Raw genomic sequence first — 7,619 nt, forward strand, 5'->3', positions numbered from 1 at the left:
TTTTTGAGGAGTCTCACTCTGTTACCCAGCCTGGAATGCAGTGGCATATTACGTGTATTTTGCTACAGTTAAAAATAAAATTCAAAACGTATTAAAAGCTTTCAAAAAGAATAGAAAGTAAATGTTGAAAAGTTGTGGGGAAATTCTAACTTTCATACATTATTGGTGAGAATGTAAAATGGTGCAGATGCTATGGGAAGCAGTTTGGCAGTTCCTCAAAAAGCTAAACATAGTATTACCATATGACTCATCAATTCCACTCCTAGGTATATACCCAAGAGAATTTAAAACGGGTATTCAAACAGATACTTGCATGCCAGTGTTCATTGCAGCATTATTTACAATAGCCAAAATGTGGAAACAATACATATGTCCATTCACAGATCAATGGATAAATAAAATATGGTATATACATAAATGGAATATTACTCAGTTGTTAAAAGGAATGCAGTTCTTATATAGGCTGTAATATGGATGAGTCTTGAAAACATTGTTAATGAAATAAGCCAAAATCAAAAAGACAAACATTGTATAAAGACACTTATATGAAATATTCAAAATAGACAAATTCATAGAGACCAAAAGTAGATTAGAGGTTACCAGGGACAGGAGAAAGGTGGGGAGTAGGAAGTTATTGCTTAATGGTTACAGAGTTTCCGTTTGAGATGATGAAAAAGTTTCAGAAATAGATAAGTGGTGATGGTTGCACAACACTGTGAATGTAATTAAAGCCACTGAATTGAACACTTGAAAATTGTCAAGTTGGAAAATTTTGTGATACATATTTTGCCACAATTTTAAAAACTACCAAAAAGAAAAAGATGGTAATAACAGCTGCAATAAATAGTACTCTTATGGCTATAATCTCTTGTAACCATTTATGAAATACGTACTCCATGCTAGGTCTAGGTACCAGGAAAATAGTAGTGAAGAACATTCTACTGAGAGGAGACAGACAATATAGACACAAATAAGGAGTCAGGAAATCTGTTTTTTTTTTCTTTTTAATTGTACTTTAAGTTCTGGGGTACATGTGCAGAAGGTGCAGGTTTGTTACATAGGTATACATGTGCCACAGTGGTTTGCTGCATCCATCACCTCGTCGTCTACATTAGATATTTATCCTAATGCTATCCCTCCCCTAACTTCCCATTTCCCAACAGGCCCCAGTGTGTGATGTTCCCCTCCCTGTGTCCATGTGTTTTCATTGCTCAACTCCCACTTATGAGTGGGAACATGCAGTGTTTGATTTTCTGTTCTTGCGTCTGTTTCCTGAGAATGAAGGCTTCCAGATTCATCCATGTCCCTGCAAAGGGCATGAAGTCATCCTTTTTTATGGCTGCATAGTACTCCATGGTGTATATGTGCCACATTTTCTTTAACCAGTCTATCATCGATGGGCATTTGGGTTCATTCCAACTCTTTGCTATTGTGAACAGTGATGCAATAAACATACATGTGCACGTGTCTTCTTTTTATTTATTTACGTTTTTAGGCGGAGTCTCGCTCTGTCGCCCAGGCTGGAGTGCAGTGGTGCGATCTTGGCTCACTGCAACCTCTGCCTCCCAGGTTCAAGCGATTCTCCTGCCCCAGCCTCCTAAGCAGCTGGGACTACAGGTGCGTGCCGCCATGCCTGGCTAATTTTTTGTATATTTAGTAGAGATGGGGTTTCACTGTGTTAGCCACAATGGTCTCAATCTCCTGACCTCGTGTTCCACCCACCTCAGCCTCCCAAAGTGCTGGGATTACAAGCATGAGCCACCGCGTTGGGGCAGGAAATCTACTCTTTAACCTTAATACTCTTATGTCCCTGGGACTATATGGCTTCTGATCTCCATGACCACTTGCTGAGCCCTGGCTTGGGTCAAGCCCTAGAGACTAGGTTGTAGAGCTAAGAGCATTATATGTGCTCAAGTTCACAGCAATGAGCATTTCCTGTACAAGCAGTCTCTGCCCCTCCCTTTCCTCTGCTCTTTAGGAGGTCAATTTTGCCTTGTTCTGGGCAGGCCTGGGCCTTAAACTCAAGAGCTGCCTTGGAATAATGGAGCTCAGGGTAGGCATGGGAATCCTAGATGTTTTTCACCCTTCACTATATTCCCTTGCGTACTGAAGACCTCACCGGCCTTTACTTCTCCTTGACTCAATTCCTTGAGTGCATAGAGAGCTCTTGGCACCTTCCCCTGCTTTTTGCCCAGGCCTGTCTGATTGACTTTCCAACCACCTCTTCCCTTCCCTACTCCCCACTAACCCCTTCAGGGACTTTGCATCTATAGCTCCAGCGCTCTCTCAACATAATGAGAGAGCGCTGGAGCTATAGGTAGAATAAAAAGCAAAATATAAATAAGAAATAATGAACTAATTCAAGCCCCAGTTATCAATTGAGTATTTGGTGTTAAGCAGGCAAAACCAAAAGAACAAGTCATTTATTCTTCATTTGGCAAATATTTAGTGAGCTCTGTCTCAGGTGTTGGCAACTTCACAACCAGAATCATAGTAGTAATCATTTTTTGAACACCTATTGAGAGGAGGACAATTCTAATGGATTAAGTCACTGAATTTTCATACAACCCTGTATGTGGGTGGGGTCTATCCCCTTTTCAGCAGACAAGTTGAGGTTCAGAGACATGGCTGAGGTTACTGAGGATGCCTGGTACACTTACACCATTCCAAAGCTCTTGTTTTCTCCACACAGGCAGCATGCCACGTACTCTGCCAGTGTTCCCCCATAACCCTCAGCACGCACCGCATGCTTAACCCTATTTTCCTGTTACATATCTTACATATAAAATCTCCCCAAAACACACTGCCTATATCTTGTGTTTGTTGCATTCCACACAAAAACTGAAATGCACATCCAGACTGACTTTACAAGGACACTGACACCTACAACCTACCTTCCCTCCCCTGACACTTCACACACACACACACACACACACACACACACACACACACCTCACATACAAATATTCCTGCATGGGCCTTTCATATAATAAACCCTACCTTCCGCACGCCCATTCAGGTATGAACACATCTCTTAGGAATACACAGACATAACTGTGTTCTAGCAACAAAACTGGGTACAGAGACTCTTCACTCACGCTGCCTCATGCTCCTCCCCTTCTCCTCCTCTCCTGGGTCTGCCCTGTCTCCATGCAAAACTGTCTTCATTTAACTCGCACACAGTCTCATACCCACTGTCAGGCTCAGCCCAGCTCATATCCAAAGATTGTAAATGCCTCCCACCCCCTTTCCTTGTTTGTCTCCCCCACACTGTGGCATTTGGAATCACTTCACAGAGGTGACTACACAGACTGAGCTTTCCCCTACCTCAGGGAAGGGCAGTCTGGTAGGGCTATGCGCCTTTTCACCTGCCCTTGCACCTGCCTCCCTTTCAGTGTTGAAGACATTTCCTGAAATCTTTTTATTTTTTAATTTTAATTGAGACAGAGTCTTGAACTCCTGGGCTCAGGTGATCCTCCTGCTCAACCTCCTGAGTAGCAACAATTACAAGCACGTGTCACCACAACTAGTGATTTTCCTTATATTTGCCTTTATGGTGGGAGAGGTTGAGTCCCAGAACCATGTTCCCTGCCTCCTGTCTTTCAAACATTTGGCTCAGGATAGGGAGGAATTGGAAGTGAGGGCAGGGAATGGTCTGAAAGAGCAAACGCCTCCAGGGTTCACATAAAGGCATGGAGGCAGGACCTTACCCAAGAACTCAGGTTTAAGACTGACAACCGGGTACTTGTTCTGTAGCCACCACCATTGGCCTCCTCCTTCCTGAAGTTAACTCTCAGTGCCTTATTCTATGATATCTTGAATACAAGGGTGCCAGGGTCTTTCTTCACTGCCAATGTGCCTTTCTGTGACTTCTTTCCTGGCCCTGTGTCTCTATTTTCCCCATCTGTCAAAGAAAAACCAATTGTGAGGGCCACTCTATCACCATAAGGAATGGAGAGTACATTGGTATATCGGGCCTGATCTAGGCTGGGAGGTTTCTCCATGGCTTCATTTTCTCAAGGTCTCCCTCTGGGTCAGGGGCCCTACAGGGGTTGCTTTGTATCATTTTAGAACCAGAACTGACTTGTCAAAAGCAGTATGTTGTAGTGTGATGAGTAAGCTGGCAGGCTTTGTGGTCAAACTAACTGCACTTGACTGCTTGCTACTTAACCTAAGGCAAGTTGCTAAACCTCTCTGACCTCAATTTTTCTTTCTTAGAAATGGGACTAATGATATCTCTCTCATAGGGTTGTTTTACAGATTAAATAAAAGGATGTATAAAGTACCTGGTCCATTGAAAATATTCAATAGATGTTTGTTGAAGAAATGAATAAAGTAAGTAATACAGTTCTGCTCAGGTTCAAGATCGCAGATCCAATAAATATCAAATATAATACCTACTATTCAGTGTGTGTCCCACTAGAATGTAAACTCCATGAAAGCAAGTTATTTATGTCTGTTTTGTACCTCAAGCTCCTAGAACAGTAACTGGCCAATAGTGAGTATCTGATAAATATTTTTGAATGAATGAATGAGCAAATGAATTAATACTATGTTGCACCCACTGTGTTAGTCATATGGGATAGAATTCTACCACAGACAATCCCTGTTCTCATGGGGGTTACAATCCAGTAATTAAATTGACAATCAGGCTGGTCGCAGTGGCTCATACAATCCCAGGACTTTGGGAGGCCAAGGTAGGAAAATTGCTTGAGCCCAGGAGTTTGAGACTAGCCTGGCCAACATGGCAAAACCCTGCCTACTGAAAATACAAGACTTAGCTGGGCATGGTGGCACATGCCTGTAGTCCCAGCTACTCAGGAGGCTGAGGCAGAATTGCTTGAACCCGGAAGGTGGAGGTTGCAGTGAGTTGAGAGTGCACTACTGCACTCCAGTCTGGAGGACAGTGAGACTCTCTCTCAAAACATAAAAAAATGAAAAACAACTCAGTATAGTGGTGCATACCTATAGACTCAGTCACTGGGGAAGCTGAAGTAGGAGGATCACTTGAGCCTGGGAGGTCGAAGCTGCAGTGAGTTGTAATCATGCCGCTGCACTCCAGTGGGGGTGACAGAGCAAGACCCTGTCTCTTGAAAATTTAATTAAATTAACGATTTAACCTAGGCTTAGTGCTGTGAAGGAGAAAGGCAGGATGCTGTGAGAGTGACACACAGAAGAAATTTCCTAGTCTGGGATATGGAAAAGAGTCTCTCAGAGCAAGTGACTATCTGAGCTGATGCTTGAGAAAGGAGTGAATCAAATGATAAGTAAGGAGAGGAGGTGGTGATGGGTTTGAGCTGTTCAAACAGCAGAAAAATGATCAGAGTGGCTGAATTGTGAGAAAAGGAGTAAGTAGTAGGAGGAGCTGGAGAAATTTGCAGAGACTAGATTATGTCGCCTTGTGGGCTATGGCAATGAATTTGGCTTGTGGTCCTCATGTGACGGAAAGACACTGGAGAGTTTCATGCAGGGGATTGGCATGATCTATATTTTTCAATGATTCTTCAGGATTTCCTGTAAATAATGTGTTGTAGGGGGCAAGGGTGGAAGCTGGGAGACCTACAAGGAGGCTAGGGCAAGTCATCCAGGTGACAGGTGATAGGGACTTGGACCGGACTGATGGGAAGTAAATGAGGAGACAGGTGGATGTGTTAGGGATATATTCTGAGTGTAGTTCTGAGTGCAGCAGGACTTGCTGATAGGCTGAATGGTTAGGGGTAATAGAGAAAGAGGAAGCAAAGCTATCTTTTAGATTTCTGGTTTGCTACCTGGGTGGATGGTGGTGCCATGTTTCTTTGGTAGGAAAGATTGTGTATGAACAAGCTTTGGGGTGTCAGTGTTCTGTTTTGGCTGTCTTTAATTTACCAGTGAGACATCCAAATGGAGATGTCAAACATTAATCCGGAGCCCAGGACAGAGGCTGAGGCATCTTTAGTAGGATCGTAAGTCCTGAGTGTGCTGGAGGAGCCATGGGCTAGTTGTGAACATAGGAATGACATAAGCCAACCTGTTTTTAACATGATCACTCTGAATGCTGGGTTGAGCATTGACTGTAGAGAGGTAAGGATGGAAGCAGGGAGACCAGGAAGGAGGCTACTTCAGTCATAGAGGTGAAGTGTGGTGGTAGCTTAGAGTAGGGTAGTGGTGGTGGAGGTGGGCAGAAGAGGTTAGGTTCAGGATAAATTTTGAGAAAAGAGCCAATGGACCTTGACAATAGATTGAATATGAGAGGTGAAGGAGATGGAGGAGTTAGAGGTGATCCCCAGGTTCTGGGTTTGTCTAATTATATTGACAGTGGAGCCATTCACTGAGGTAGAGCCCACTTGAGAAGAGCAGGTTTGGGGGAAAGATGTTTAATTCAATCCCTTTCTCTGCCTTTCTTGCTCCCTATACTTATTTCTGATCTGCTACCATCTTCAAAAGGAGCTTATTCATTCTACTTCAAATACACTATCAGAGAATCCCTCCTTTATGTTGGTGCATAGTGTTAACACCGCACACTTTCCCTGTGGGATCACATGTACTCCTGTGGCTTCAACTGCCATCTTTATGCTGATCATTTCCAATATTCTATCTCTAATCCTGCACTCTTCTCTGAGCTGAAAACCCACATGGCCACCCATCTACTGGCTACTTTCCTCTGGACTTCTCACATGCACCACAACCCTACCATGAATCAAACCGAAGCTTTCATATTGCTCCCCGGACATCTGTCCTCTGCCTCAGTGCACGATATAGAGTAGTTGTTAAGACACTGGGTTCTAAAACCAGCCTGCCTTGGCTTATATTCTGGCTCTGCAACTTACTAGTCACTTCACCTTTCTATGTCTCCTTCCCTTACCTGCAAAATGGGAATGATGGTAATAGTACTTAAGCCTACTTTATGAAGTTGTTGTAAGAATCAAAAGAATTAATCTATGTAAAGAACTTAAAACAGTTGCCTGGCACATAAGTACTTAATTATCTATTAATTTTACTATGATAATGGTGATGATGATGATAGTGATAATGATAATCTTTCAAATATGTCCCCTCTGTCCCTCTTGAATGTGACTACCATACTGTATTGTAGGCTCCCTTTTTGCCTGGATCATAAGAGCCTGCTAACATAGCTGAATTTGAATATAATGGTAGATGTGCCATGCACAGTGCTGGGCAATGCAATGACATAAAAGTTTATTAGATATAGTTGTTATCCTTCTGGAGTCTGAAGAAGCACTATAGTAGCCTAGAACCATCCTGTCTGACATGGTAGCCATTAGCTTCAAGTTGCTACTAAATTTCAACTTTAGATTTATTGAAATAAACTATTATTAGAAATTAAATTCTTTAGTCACACCAATCACATTTCTAGTGCTCAGTTGCTTGATGTCAGACTACTTAGATTCATATCTTGGATCTGTTATTTCCAGATATGCGACCTTAGGCAAGTTACCTAACCTATCTGAGCCTGTCCTTTCATCTATTAAATGGATCTAATAATAGTAGGTACCCCTACTACTGACCTTACAGGGCTGCGGTAAGAATAAAATGAGTTAACATTTGAAAAGTGTTTTAGTTGTGGTTCTGCAATTCATTTTCTTTTCTTTTTCTTCTTTTTCTTTTTTTTTTTTTTTTTT

General features: G+C 42.4%; 1 long non-coding RNA gene across 1 annotated transcript in view; it reads right to left on the reverse strand.

Moving 5' to 3' along the window:
- Window positions 1–7,619, reverse strand: part of LOC119468639 — a 23,540-nt gene that overhangs the window by 401 nt on the left and 15,520 nt on the right. The window lies entirely within an intron of this gene.

Source organism: Cebus imitator, unplaced genomic scaffold (genome assembly GCF_001604975.1).
Source record: "Cebus imitator isolate Cc_AM_T3 unplaced genomic scaffold, Cebus_imitator-1.0 Scaffold463, whole genome shotgun sequence".
NCBI lineage: Eukaryota > Metazoa > Chordata > Mammalia > Primates > Cebidae > Cebus > Cebus imitator.